We start from the raw sequence: 15338 nt of genomic DNA on the forward strand, positions 1-15338 counted from the left end.
TACTTTAAGAAAACAGACTTCACGCCAGGTCAAGAATGGCACATACGTTATTGCACATATGTTTAAAATACTTTTGAAAACTGAGGTATAGTGGTATATTTAAGTGTAGCCAATACAATATAGATTATCCTAAATATAAATACACAAGAGATGTATATAAAAGCAAACTTGATAAAAGATCTATTATTTTATTTCTGGTCTTTGGACCTCATAGTCTCTAATATTTTCAGGCCTAACAAAATGAATTCAACTCAAAATGTTGCAGTGAACTATCCAACACTGATTCTTACCAAACAACAAACAAATGAACAAACAAAAAACCCTTTCCCATTTATATCCTTATCGCATCTTCTGCAAAGCTGACCCACACTCCGTAGTAGCCTTTCCCTTTTGTGGGCTTCCCTCAGCCTTTTGGTCTGAATCACATTACAGTCACATATTCACATGCTGCTTTTAAACTTCCCTTTGATGTTTTCCATTTTTTCTTTTAACTTTTCACTCAAATCAAGCTGGGTAAGAAAGACCACAATCACCTCTTTTCTTTTTCTCACAAACACAGTAATCCCCCATTGGTATATGATGTTTTCCTCAAAATGTTCTTATAAAGAATAGACTGTGTGCTCTTTGTTTAATACTAGTGGTAGTAAGACTAACAGGTAACTTATCATGTGTCAGGCATTACTAGTTGTCTACCCTTCTTTCATGAAGGCAATATGCTTCGCTAAAGAACTGATTTTCCAGACGCTCTGGTAGTTAGGGGGCATCGCTGTATGGCACTCTAGGCAGGGACAAGGGCAGATGCCAGTCGGGGGTCTCTCATTTTTTCTAAGAAACCAATAGCTTTTCAAGAAGCCCTATCCAGAAGACTTCTGCTTATATTTCAGAGACCAAAACTTGACCTCCATCCTAGACTCCTATCCCCTCACCACAGTCAGTTACCAACTCCACCAATCTTCCCTCTCCAATGCACGCTTCACTCCAATCATTCTTCTGCATCTCTTTTACCATATTTCTCACTGCAGAACTTGGGCTATTCTGCCAGCCTATACAATTTCATGCTTTCAACTCTTACCTCCATTTAATCCATTCTCCACCAAACTGTCAGAGGGATTTATTTCAAAATTAAATAAAAACCTTATCACGCCCCCTGTTTAAAAATCCACTATGGTCTCCACTACCTAAAGAACCAAGCCTCGTCTTCTCTCTGAGCTACGTCTGATCCCTACACATAACACAACCCCAAACTCTTGAGGTTTTGGTTCTGCACTTCATCCATCCATCCTGAGAATATCTTCACCCCACTTGCCCTCAGTTTTCTAGTTACTTTGTATTTATGGTTCAAGGCTCACATCAGGCTCCTTCATTCATTCATTTATTCATTCAACAAACATTCATGACTATTCCCTATGTCCTACACACTAGGAACATGATGATAAGTAAAATGATATACGATTTCCTAACCTAAAAAGGAACATGGAATTCCCTCCAAGAAGTCTTCTCTGATACTCTAACCACTTTTAAGGGCTTCAATATGCCCTTGAGACATGCTGGACTGTCTCCTGTTACTACATTTATCACATTATGATGAAATTACCCAGCTGTCTGTATGTCTTCCCCAGTAGACAGTAAGCTCTTCAAAGGCAGGTATCACCTCCTATACATTTTGATGTGCCCAGAGCCCACCTCAGTGCTTCGCATTTAGTATAGATGTCTGCTATTATGCAACAAAATATTGCTAAAATGCAGCGCCTTTCAATTAACAAGTTTTAGCATACTCACCTTTTACTTGGCTTGTTAGAAAATAAAATAAGGTTCCTGGTCTCCAGGAACATACAGTCTAATGTAACAAGATATGTATGCATGATATGCCAAATTTAGTGCAACATTAAATAATAAAGGGAAAAATCTCTAAGATTTGGTCTCAATCATTTTGAACAACCTCATGACAATGTTTTATATATCATGGATTTGAAAGACAAATTTTGTATATCTCTTTGCCAAACAAACATTAACCAAGCTACTAAGAGTTTTACTCACTGGAATATGTAAATAAACTCTTTTTCCCCCAAACCTGCCCCGTCTTCTGCTACCCTGAACCACCACTTTCCAGTTGGGTATCAGTTCCCTAGGTATATTGAGCAGATTCCATCCAAGAAAGCAAGTCAAAATTCATTATAGTAGTTTTTCTTGCCTATTTAAGGCCCATTCCTTTTTTATTTAAAACATCCATTTAAATTGAATGTAAAGCCTTTCCTCCCCTCCCCATACACGGGCAGGAGAAGTCCAATTCCCCAACAGCCTGGAGTACATGGGGGTTGGATGCATTAATCCCCAATGTGCTACAGAGGAAAAAGGGCCACATCTTCCACTTAAAGGATGAGGTTTTATCCCTCTCCCTTGGTTGGCCTTAATCATCTCAGGAAGGAAAAGCGATGACTTCATCATCTACATCATCAAAAGGAATCTTGGCCAGGAGGGGCTCACACCCATACCAACTTCCCTAGGCTTTGGACGTCCCTTTACAAATCTCACCACACTTTCCAGATAACACCAAGCTAGTAGTGTTCACACGGTGTCTCCCTGATAAAGCTTTAGCTAGCCCCCTCCCCACCATGCTACAAGAGTCCTGTCAAGACCGTAATTCCTAATCTCATCCACTCTGTAGTCAAACATGCAGGCTCTACCTTTAGTGCCTTCTAGAGACAGTTTCCATCTCACAGTCTCCTTTCTCTTCTTCAGATAGTACAGAAGGAGCAGCAGTTTATTGTCTGATCATTTCCAACAATGGAAGGAAAGGCCATTCTCCCCTTTCTGTCAGCAGCATCAAAATTTAAGAGTAATTTTCTTTAAGTCCCCACCCTTGCCTTTGGGGAGGAGAAACACTTCCCCTTAATTCCTAAGCTCCCAAACACGTACGAGAGTTTATGTTCGTGGGGACGTAAACACGTAGAAAATGTCAGAAATTGATATAAAATAATAATAGCTGTCTCTAGAGAAGGGTAATGAAAGAATATGGGAGACATGCTTTTTCCTTTTCTATTTTTTTTTTTTTTTAGCAAGGATATATTTGTGTTACAAGTGTAACGAAAATGAGAACAAGAGGAGAAAGACGGAAAGAGGAAAGGAGGGAGGGAGGTTAATTCCTTATAATGAAATGACTCAATCATCAAGTTTTCAAATTAAACTCCCTTAGTATTCATATTACTATTAATTTACTTTTCAGAAAAAGTGAGAAAAACTCCTCTTCATGGTTACTGCAAAGGAATAAAATTTATACCACTTTAATCAAATGCAGCAAATCCAGAATTGAGAAAAATGTCATAGTCCTTAGGCATCCCTGAAGAGCACGTCACTTTGACCCCGGAGCCCATTTGAGAATGCAGCTTAGAAAGCACCAGCTTCTGGTTAAAGTCAGTCAACCCAGGAACAACAGAGTCTTTGTCAAGGAAACCCGAGTTCAAGTGCATGAGGATCAGATAAAACACAACACATGGCATCTGAACTAAAATGACATGCTTTGATTTTCAATTAAAAGTTCAGAAACCAGCAGAATGTGAACACTTCAGAGAAAGGATGTACAAATAAAATTAAGATTGGCTTCCTCCTAGGTGCTGACGGTTGAACAGAAAAGTGATAAGAAATGTGTTGCAGAGCAGCCCTATAAACCTCTTTATTTGTAAATCCATTATATATATAGTTCTATTTAATAGGACATTATGTTACGGTCACAGATAATAAATATTAGATAACCAAGTGTTTAGAAAATACATTGTTTAGGAGACTACTGATAATAAAACAACCGTTAATTTGGAAAAGCACATGGCCCTCCTTGTGGTCTTTAAGGCCTGTATCCTGTACAGGGAGGAGGAAGTGGTGGATGGAAGGAGTTATGCAGAGCTGTGTCTCAATTACGGCTATAAAACCAGTTACCCAAATTCTTTTAGAACCTCTTGTTAGAAGCTACTCAGATTACCTAAGATAATAAAAAGCCAGGAAGCATAAGGGCTCTTTTGACCACACATTAAACATGAATTAAATTACTGAAATTTCATGGTGTGTAGTCCCAATATGGTGTGTTTCTATGTTTAAAAGTAGGAGAATTTAAAATTTTATACACTGAGGGATACTTACAAACGAAGAAAAACAGGTTAACACATACATAACTCCAAAATTCTCTCCATAAAAGACAACTTGGAGAAAACAGATTAATGTAATTTTTATTTCACTGAAGCAACTTAATCTGAAAATACATTTGTACAAGGTTCTTCTTTACAACATTGTTTGTTCCTGCAAAATACTGGAAGCAACCTAAATGCCAATACACAGGAGACTAAGTGGATAAATTATGGTACATCCACACAGTAGGGTATAATGCAGCCATAAAAAAGAATGAGAAAAATCTCTAAACTGATATGGAGTGATTTCCATGATATACTTTCCAGTAAAAAAGAAAAGTGTAAAAGAATATCTAAGGTATGTTACTTTTGACCTCAGAAAAAGAGAGGGAAATAAGAAAATATTCATGTCTGCTCATTTGTGCAATAAGATGAATAAACCAGAAACTAGTGAGATGATTACCTGCAGTAGGCAGGTGAAATGGAGTGGAAAAGTTAGGGGAATGTGAACAGGATAGAAAGGACAGGGTATTTTTCGCAGTGGTATGGGTTAGCATTTCTAAAAGGATTCTATGTATATTCCAGAATTGAGCAAATGGGTAAATATATTGTGGGTGAGAGTTAGGTTTCTCATTGTCAGAAGAGAGTCAAAAATATAGAAAGAGGGAACACCAGAATGAAACCTACAGTGCTAGACTGGAATTGGAGGCCATGGCAGCATGAACTTATTTTTAATATGTACATATAGATTATATTTGCATATATATGTGTACATGTATGTACATCTACACAGACATAAACACAGATGCATATATTTCCTAGCTTTGTTTGCAGAAGGTCTACAAGCAATGACATCCCAATAGCAATGAGCATACTTTCCATCCAGATTTTGTTTTCTAAATATCATTCTCAAATAAAAGGAGCCACAGCTCCTCTGAGAAATATAGCCGATTCAAAGGCTAGGTCAGGGAAAGTACAAAATCAGCCTGAGACATCTTGTGCCAGAAAGCAGAGAAGTCTTCAAAGAATGATGGAAACATGTCAAAAATACAGAAGTTTAAAGGAGCTCCCAGTGGCCCAATCTAGGACAATTTGAGCAATAGAATAAATAATGACAGTAAAAGATCATAATCATTAAAAGAAAATAACAAACCATGAATCTATACTGCTATGAATGAATGGGAGAGAAGAAAGCTCTTCTTTGCAGTAGAATTCCAACTAATGAATACAGAATAAGTGAGGATTTTATATAGTATCAAAGTATTTCCCACAAGATACTTATTTCAAAGGGAAATGTAGTAACATTGCAGACAAGATACCTTAATTTAGTGATCAAAACTAAAATCACAAATCAATATCATGTGCTTCCTGATATGATGCCCTGACGAAACACATCATTTCTGTCATATACCTGGCAAAAATGCAGAACTTCAATCTAATCATGAGGAAACATCACACAAACTCAAATTGAGGAATATTATAGATAATAACTGCCCAGTACTCTTCAAAAATGTCAAGGTTATGAAAGACAAAGACTGAAGAATTGGTCCAGATTAAAGGAGAATAAAAGAAACATGACAACTAAAGCAATGTATGATCCTAGATTGAATCTGAAACAGAATTTTTTTTGCTTTTACTACATAACACAGTGGGACAATTGGGAGAATTTTGAATAAGTTTTATTGACTAGATAACAGTATTATATCAGTCTGATATCAGCGTTAGTTTCCTTATTTTAATAAATGTATTTTGGTTATAAATTAGAAGGTTTTTGTTTTTAGGAAATACACACTGATATTTTTAAGAGCATCAATGTTTCCAACTTACTCATAAAATTTCAGGAAAAATAGATAATAGGACATAGCAAGTATGAAGTGTGGTAGGATATTAACACTTGAGGAATCTAGGTAAAGAGTACATAAAAATTCTTTGTACAAATTTTTTACTTTTCCATAAGTTTGAAATTAATTCAAAATAAAAAGTTAAACAATGTAACAATCCAAATTTAATCAGAAGGAGCAATAACCAACCAATCCATTTCAAAATAATTAAACAATAATTACCTATAAAAAGTTATGGTAATTAATACAAAGTAGTTTTGTGAAACTACCCCTGGTTTTTCCAAGGAACCAGATCTCTATATCATTTCTACATTTCCTGGAGCCTTTGAGTAAACCATGAAAACAACCTCTGTTATTTCTTAGATAATAAGGCCCATTACTTAAAAAACCAACATGTCCAAACACTTTGCATTTTCCTCTTAGGTTTCTCAGTAGAGAAAATTATCAACTGATTAATTAACAGATAGTTATTGAATGAAAGACCCGGTCTAGATGCTTAAACAGATGACATCTACATCTGGTTCATCCAGTTTATTAGTTCACTGCCAACAACAAACCACCATACAAGCTTTACCCAGTGCGCTTTGCCAAACAAATTACCAATCTGGTCAATCTGGTAAGATTACCATATGCAGGCAGAACATTCGATACCGTCATAGTAATGAAAACAATTTTTTTTTTTAATTTTTAACTTTTTTTATTTTTTTCCTCCAAAGCCCCAGTAGATAGTTGTATGTCATAGTTGCACAGCCTTCTAGTTGCTGTATGTGGGACATACAGGGCCTCAGCATGGCCAGAGAAGCGTGTGTCAATGCACGCCTGGATCCGAACCCGGGCCCCCAGCAGCAGAGCGCGCGCACGCGCACTTAACTGCTAAGCCACGGGGCCGGCCCTGAAAACAATTCTTGAATAATAATTTCAAGGAACTTACTGGAAATGCATCCTTTATTACAAAGGCATTTTTATCTGAGAAAATACAAGAGTAGAGAGCTTGCATTTTGAAAAAATAAACAATCCATGAGTTCAATTATAAGAATTCATTCCAAATCACCACTATCCATTACATTCCTTCTTTCTCTTTTTGTATTGAGATATAATTGACATATAACATTGTGTAAATTTAATGTGTACAACATGTTGATTTGATACATTTAGATATTGCAATATGATTACCACCATAGCATTAGCTAACACCCCCATCACATAGCATCATATCACATCACGTAAACCATCATCCATTAGAATGGACAGGTCAGGATGGATGTAGTTTTGGGGAATGAATTTTAACTAGCTCTTTTCAGAGCCTAACAGAAATAAAAAGGGATCAATCATATTTCTTTCCTTTAGGATTTCATCCTTCTCAAAAACAAAACCCTCCTTGATGTTTCAATTTACTCCCTAATATATTCTCATCTGGTTTTATATTCAACAGTCCACAAGCTTCTTTCTACATATTTACACACTGTAAGATTCAATGTAACCCTCACACCCTTCAAAAAGTCTTCAATGGTTCCCAACTTCTATTGATAGCCTTTGGCGTCTCACTCTTTATTTCCAGCCTAGTGGTTCACCTGAGAAAGTAATAACATATACCAAAAGTCCAGTGACCTGCCATACGTGTAGCCATTCTATATATTCTACCATCCAACAAATTCAAGTTTCAAGTTCTTAGCCTGACACTCAAGAGATCAGCCATCCAGTTTGTCCAGGACTGAAGGGTTTCCTGGATGTGAGACTTCCATTGCTGAAACCCAGAGAGTCTCAGGCAAACTAAGACATTTGGTCACCCTAGCTCTGTGACCTAGCAACTGACCTCTTGACCTCCCAAGTGTACCTTTGCTTCTGATATTCTGATATTTCTCTAGCTCATCCTGCCCTTATCATCTCCACATATCCAAGTGAAGATCATTCAAGAACTTGTCCAAATGCCACCTTCTCTGTCGAAGGTTTCCCTTTCTCCAATCCTGGAAATGATTTCTCTTCACTGTAAATTTCAAAGCAATTCAATTTCTCTCTCCCTTGTGCCACTTGTTCTATGTTGGCAGGAAGTGGGGGGACGCTTAGTCCATACTCCTGATGTTTCCTTCTTCACAGGGGATAACTATTCACATAATACTATGCACATTCTCCTCCCTCTCAATAATTCTTCCCCAAGAAAAGGGGAAGGGAGTTCTCTGTATGGGGAATTTGGGACAAGGAACTACGCACTGGAGACCAGCACGCTCCTCTATCTTTTCCTCTTCAGAATTTGCTTGCGGGCCGGCCCCGTGGCTTAGCGGTTAAGTGCGTGCTTCCGCTACTGGTGGCCCGGGTTCGGATCCCAGGCACGCACCGACACACCGCTTCTCCGGCCATGCTGAGGCCATGTCCCACATACAGCAACTAGAAGGATGTACAACTATGACATGCAACTATCTACTGGGGCTTTGCGGAAAAAAAAAGAAGGAGGAGGATTGGCAATAGATGTTAGCTCAGAGCCGGTCTTCCTCAGCAAAAAGAGGAGGATTAGCATGGATGTTAGCTCAGGGCTGATCTTCCTCACACACACACACAAAAAAATTTGCTTGCACTCCCAAAGTGTTACAGATGCAGGCCTCCACATGGAGTCCTCTGCACTGTCTGTGCCTGGCTGGATGGGCCTGTCTGAATCCAAGGTGTGGGATTAGAAAGTTCATTTTTGCTGTACATCAAAGCCATGTTCTCTAGTATCAGCTTTACCAGTAACAAAAATATTTGCCATCGGAAAACACTGATCTCTTGTCATCATTCACAACTTGGGTAGGTAAGAGGAATGCTATTTATTGACTACCACCCCCTCTGAACTGTAGTGTCCTATAACTGGGCCTGTATCATCTCCATAGTACACTGTACAGTGCCTTGCAGGTAGCAGACACTCCTAACCAAGTGAGCAGATACAAATATCTTACTATTGATTTTTTTTCCCCCCAAGTCATGACCGAGTGGAATCTGTCTAAATCCTGGGGCTGGTACTTACTAGCTAGGTAATCTTGGGTAAGTCTCTTAACATCTGAGTCCCAATTGTTTCCCAAGTGATGAGTTGCTACAGAGACTTATGGCCCACAAAGCCTAAAATCTTTACTCCCTGGCTCTTTACAGATAAAATTTGCCAACCCTTTTTCTAAGGACTGTTGTGTGGATTACAGATCAGATGCTATTCATTGCTAGTGCCTAGCATATTTTTGGCTGTTATCAATTTAAATACCATGGTAATATTTAAAGTAATATTTTTAAAAGAAAATTCCTGGGGACATACAAAATAACAGCTAAAACACCTTATATTCAAATATTCTAAAAGAGGGAAAAAGCCCACAAGAATCATCATTTTTAATTTGCTACAAATTTAGAGGCTCAGGAAGCATTACCTACTATAAAACTCTTATACTGCAAAGCATCTACAAGACATTTACCTCAGTGTTCCCAAGAACAATGATGACTCAAGAGAAATAAAAGATATAATAAACATTTTTCCCACTAAAAGGAATCTTGAAATAGAACTTGAGTAATAAGAATATTTACATATTTAATATTCTTTAATGGATGAGAAGCAGAGGGTACTTATGGGAGTTATTCCAGCTTGAAATGAGTTGTGAAAACTATTAAGTCTGACCAAGATATTGCAATAATTCTTCTTCCAATTCTTCTTTGATACCTTTAACATTGTGTTAAGTGCTAGGGATCTGAGAAAAAGACAGTCTCTGCCCTTGCAGAGTTCAGAGTCCAGGGAGGAACACAAACATGCATTTCACAGGTTATCTGAATTCTTCTAGCTGCAGTTCAAACACATTTAGCAGAGATGACCCTTCTCCCCTTTTCTGAGCTCCATGTCAGATTTGTGTGGTACCAGGGATGAAGGGAAGAGTTTTGCAAGGGAGGGTCCTAGGACAGATAAAAAGGTAAGACAGCTAAGCTTGTGACGTTGGCCGGCCCCTTGGACTGGATTTCAGTTCTAGAAGTTAGAAGGGTGAGGAATCCTAGCTAGATAAGCCGGTTGAGGAGACCCTGTGGAGAGACCCAAGCAGCATTCATTCACACAACCAAAGTATGTACAGCTTAGAGTTTGGGAGGGTGCCAGTGTCTCTACCTTTGCATGGAAACCAGCATGACTCTGGTACCCTAAAGTTTGGCAACTTGACAAGTTTCAGAAGCAAGAGTCCTTGGACCTGCCTGGTACCTGCGCTGTCACGAGCAGTGGTCATGGTGAGGCTCACCCAAATGACTTCATGAGCCACAGACACGGACGACTGGCTGTCCGAGCAAGGGAGGAAAGCCCTGATGGACGCCGTATGGTGACTGCATGTGAGCCCAGAAATAACTGGGAAAACTGACTGGGAGTAGAACCCACAATCCTTTAATTATTCCTCTGCTGGCTTAAATATGCCCAACTCATTTAGGATATATATGAAAATAAAACCAATACATTATGGTGAGTGCTATGATAGAGGTACATACAAGCTTCTACAGGCATCCAGAGGAGGAGCTTCCAATCTAGCCAGTTGAGGCAAGTCAGAAAGAACTCTGAGAAAGACCCGTCATGTTTTTAAGAATGTTTCAAGGAAAGCTATATCTTGTGATAAATTGGTTGGGTTTTTTTGTTTTTTTGTTTTTTTTTTTTTTTACATTTCTGTCAACTATTCAGTTTTCTTCCATCTGATGATATAGTATAACAATGGGATACATTTCATCAAGTGTATCTAACATTCTTTGAAACCACTGCATAGGGTCCCTGAAGAATTGGCAAGCCTTTTGCTACTGATGATTATACTTCTGTGTTAATATTAAGGATCAAGATGACTTTTTATTCTACCAGAGAAAGAATTAGCGTCTCCCACTTGAGTTCTTTCAGTCTCAACCAATTCCATTGTTAAATTATTCTTATATAGGGGCCTGCTCGGTGGCGTAGTGGTTAAGTTCAGTGCACTCCACTTCAGTGGCCCAGATTTGCGGGTTCGGATCCTGGATATGGACCTATACCACTCATCAAGCCATGCTGTGGCAGTGACCCACATATAAAATAGAGGAAGACTGGCACAGATGTTAGCTCAGTGCCACTCTTCCTCAGGCAAAAAGAGGAATATTGGCAACAGATGTTAGTTCAGGGCCACTCTTCCTCACTCAAAAAAAAATTATTCTTATGTCTCACAGGATATGCATCTAAGTTACATTTTCAATCTGGAACAAGCAAAACTTGACCCAGTCTATTTATAAGTCATGGTATTATAGGCTCGAACCTACTACCAGATTAATCTGTCTTCAAACAATGGCTATAAAGAGCTACTTAAAAGATCCCAAAAATCTTGCATCACTAATGGATCACCATTACACAGTGCAGAAAACTTGACTCAGGAAGTTGAAAGAGTAAACAGATGGAGTCCATTATAAGCTTTCCTTTCTTGTGGTGTAACTAAATGGCCTTATTATGCTACCAACTTAAAAAAAAATAAATTGTAATGTTTATTACTGATTATTAAAAACACTATGCATCCCACGCACTTTGAAAAATAGGCAGAGTAGACTGTCAATCCGTTTTAAAAGAAGAGACCAAATCTTTTATGTTTGCAAAAGCCCTTTCAGAATAAGAGGAATTTAAATATTGTCATCTGGGTGAGAATAATAAGAAATGACATAAAAATCAGAGAACAAAAGACCATAAATTTTTACATTGAAAATTCAAGATTGAACATGAAGGAAACTGTAAAAGCAATATTTACTGACACTGAGAGGCTCAAGATTGAAGCTTTGGTTAGCAGACTTTCTTTCAGTTTTCTCTCCCTTTCTCTCTCTCTGTAAATAGAAGACGGAAAAAAAAAACTGTCAAAGTTATCTGTAGTCTTTTGGAGACAGTGACTAGCTGCCCCCATCTTTGGCACAAGCAGAAAAGAAGAAAGGTGATGGTATAAAATAGGATTGCTGCCCCACACTTCACTCATAACACAATTGGCCCACAAGCTACAAGGATGGCTTAGATTGGCAGAGACCAGTGAGGGTGAGGGGACTGGGGGGTTGTCACCCCATACACCAACACACAGCTTGTACAGGTTGTTGTCTTCACCCAGAAACTATAACTGGATCACAGGCATACAGAGCAAATACAAGTTTTGACCCCAGTTCTGCCTCTTTGACTCAACAACTTTAGTAAAACTCCTTGCACACTCTTGTCCTAACTCTACAATTAATATTTTTTTAAAAAAGGAAAACAGGAATATAGAAGGAAAGGAAAGAAGAGGAGAGGAAGTTACCGAAAAAAACCATCTATTTGTTTTACCAAGTTTAGTTCTAACTATAATCATAAATATTTAATAACATACACAGTTAACATATGGTCCACCCCTCTGAGAAGCTACTCATTATCTTCATTCCTATTAAATGATGAACTCCTTGAGGGCAGACACTCTTAAATTTTTATCACTGGCACCTTAATACAGTTTCTAGTATAGGATGGTTGATATACTTTATATAGATGAATAAATGGCTTTATCTGTCAGATCAATAGTGCCCATTTCTATCCCATGTCCTGGCCACATATCCCAGATATTTAGTAAACATTTCCCCTTGGCTGCCTATGATTTCAAAGTTAGGATACTGAAATTTAAAAAGTTGACCTCTCCCTATCAATTTTCATGTTTCTTTTCAAAAGCATAAGTATCCTTACCGTGTACTGTGGCACAAATTCTTAGTCACCACCTTCTTTTCATTCCCCAGATTCAGTAAGTCGCCAAGTTGAGAGGATACTTCCAAAGCTTTCTAGCATCTCTTGTAGCCCAACGCTAGGACCCTAGTCCAGCTGCTAACTAACCTGTGCTAGAATTCCTGCAAGAACTTCTAGGGGGCCTCCCTGACTCCAGCTTCCACCCCTCCAAATCACTTATCGTCCTCACGCCCCCTTCCATCCTTCCTCAGAAGACAGGCATGCCTCAAAGGCAGGCGCCATGTCATAATCAGCTCAGAGTATCCTTTCACATGTCTGCAATGAAAACATTCAATGACCTCATGGACTGAGGTGGCACAGGAACACCTATTTATGTGCAAAATTAGACCTCTTTGGACCTTCTGGATTATTTTCTTTCTACATAGCCTTATGAATCTTTGTAATCACAAGGGAACGGAGAGCTTACTTCTTCTTAAGAAGCAGCTCTTGCTATGGAGTTTTACAATTCACCTGTATACTCTCTTCCTACACCCTTGTTAATCTTTAAAAAAATAATAAGATAAAGAAAAGGAGGCTGGGTGCACTTGGTGCTGGTAGTAGCATGTGGAAAGACAGACATGGGGAGCAGAAAAATGCAACACAAAATTGTCCATTCTTTATGCAATTCCATCATAATTGGAAAGCTAAAAACTACAACCCACTGGCAACACCCTCTGCTGAGTCACTGTATTCTTTGTATGCATTTTTGTAAGAGCAATCAAAACAGTAATTGCAGCACTAACTTTAGAACATGAAATCACCGTATCTGCATTGACATGGAATGCAATGTGAAAAGCAATCTCTCATTAAACCAGAAATTGTGGTTTGCATTGTTTAAAAAGTGCATTGGATCGCTCATTCTCAGGGGACAGATCATAGTGCTCCTTAAGGACAGAAAATTGAGAGCGAGTGTTAGTTCCTTCCACAAAATACTTAAGAAATCCTATGAGGTTCTCGGTTTTTCCCCGACTTGTTCTAATTAATCAGGAATAAAGCATTCTTTAAGTGTCTTTAGTATCACCCTTAAAAACGTCCTTTTCCCAAACTAGGATTCCAATTCAAATAAATAAACTATAAAAAGCCATTTTTGAGACAATCTGAGAAATTTGGTTGTGGCAGGTATTAAATGATGCTAAGGAATTACTGTAAATTTTGTTAAGTGTGGTAATGGCATTGTGGTTATAAAAACCTCATTTTATAGATACATAATGACATATATTAAGGTAAAATACATGATATCTGAGACTTGCTTTAAAATTCTTTAGCAAGGACAAAAAAAGGACAGGGGAAGCATATCTAGAATTTACATATTCTTAATAAATGTTGAATCTAAGTGATGGATCTAAAGGGCTATCCTCTATTTGTGGTGTGATTGAAAATGTTCATAATAAAAAAAATTCTTAACATCTACTTTTTCCCCTTCATGCAGGACTCAGAATAATGACTGCAGAGGCCCAGTCAAGAAGGTGTTGGGGCCACAGAAGCATCCAAGTAGAAGTTTCGCTGTGACCATGCTATGGCCAAAGCTACATGAAAATCAGTCTGTAAGCATCGTAAATATAAGGTCTAGAAGAAATATGCATACGCACACAGAATGCTTCACAATCTTGTGATAATCTCACATGATGAAGCAGACTCCTATACAGAAGCTGTTTTATTTTCTTCATGCTTTCACTGAAATTACCAACTATTTCCCCAAAGCCTTGTTATCCTTTTACCCCCCACCATAACACATATGTGTTTTACGTTAAATAATTGAAACCTATTGAAAATTCCCTCCAGGTAAACATATCTTCCAAGTTTTGACCATTGCTTGGTAGGGAGAGAAAAAAAGGAGTTGGGAACAAGAAGATTGGATCCTTTTCCAGGAAACAATATAATGGAAACAAAAGACCCTATGATGACCTGAGTATCTAGCAGTAGCAGTAGAACTTTAGAAATCTAAATGTCTTTTCTGAATTATATCATATCTTCAAATTATTGCCTCTTGTAGCTGCTTCTTAGGGCAAGTAGATACCAGATAAGTACAAGTCAAAGATTTGGTGATAGCTCCTACTGAGTTCCAACTCGGTGTTTTCTTACTGTGTTTCATCTTGCTTTTGAGTATGAATTTGTGTCACAGACACAATTAGTAGTTTCCACATTAACAGCACAAGCCTATAGTGAGCACTGGTTTCTCCCGCAGTTCTTAAACATCTGTGATTCCTGGACACAGAGTCCAAGCTTCCCCTCAGAGATTCTCAGTTTATCTGGATTGGGGCCCAGGCTTCCGCGTCATTAAATGCTCCCCAGGTTAGTCCCACCATTATCAGGTTTAGGAATCACAGGCAAAGTCCACCCACGTATCGGCTAATATAAACATTTTTCTTGATTTTGTTAAATATATTACAAAGATAGAGACACAAAGGCATCCTGTGAATCTGTCCATCCTCTCCTCCAAGAATTAAAAAGCAACTTTTAAAAAAGAGTTTGTATTACAATCCAAAATATTTTATTAAAAAAAAAAATGGTCCCTTCATACCAAGTAACCACCACTGGTGCTTTGCTGTCCTCACAGATCTTAGCAAAGCAAACAAAACAACCCACCTCACATTATGAAAATGTGCTAAAATCTCTAGCAAAAGATGTGCTCTGTCCTCTCTGTAAAAGTCTGACTCTCAAGATTCAGCTCCTGTG

The 15338-nt window shown here is 38.2% G+C and overlaps 1 protein-coding gene and 1 long non-coding RNA gene across 2 annotated transcripts in view; one reads left to right on the plus strand and one right to left on the minus strand.

Annotated features, from left to right (window-relative positions):
* LOC131419544 (uncharacterized) overlaps window positions 1-15006 on the plus strand; it is a 57151-nt gene extending 42145 nt beyond the window's left edge. Inside the window, exon 3 of the long non-coding RNA XR_009223273.1 lies at window positions 14092-15006. This is a non-coding gene — a long non-coding RNA (uncharacterized LOC131419544). The remainder of the gene's footprint in view (window positions 1-14091) is intronic.
* RSPO2 (R-spondin 2) overlaps window positions 1-15338 on the minus strand; it is a 155764-nt gene that overhangs the window by 106357 nt on the left and 34069 nt on the right. The gene's annotated exons all lie outside the window — the stretch shown is intronic.

Source organism: Diceros bicornis, chromosome 21 (genome assembly GCF_020826845.1).
Source record: "Diceros bicornis minor isolate mBicDic1 chromosome 21, mDicBic1.mat.cur, whole genome shotgun sequence".
NCBI classification, from domain to species: domain Eukaryota; kingdom Metazoa; phylum Chordata; class Mammalia; order Perissodactyla; family Rhinocerotidae; genus Diceros; species Diceros bicornis.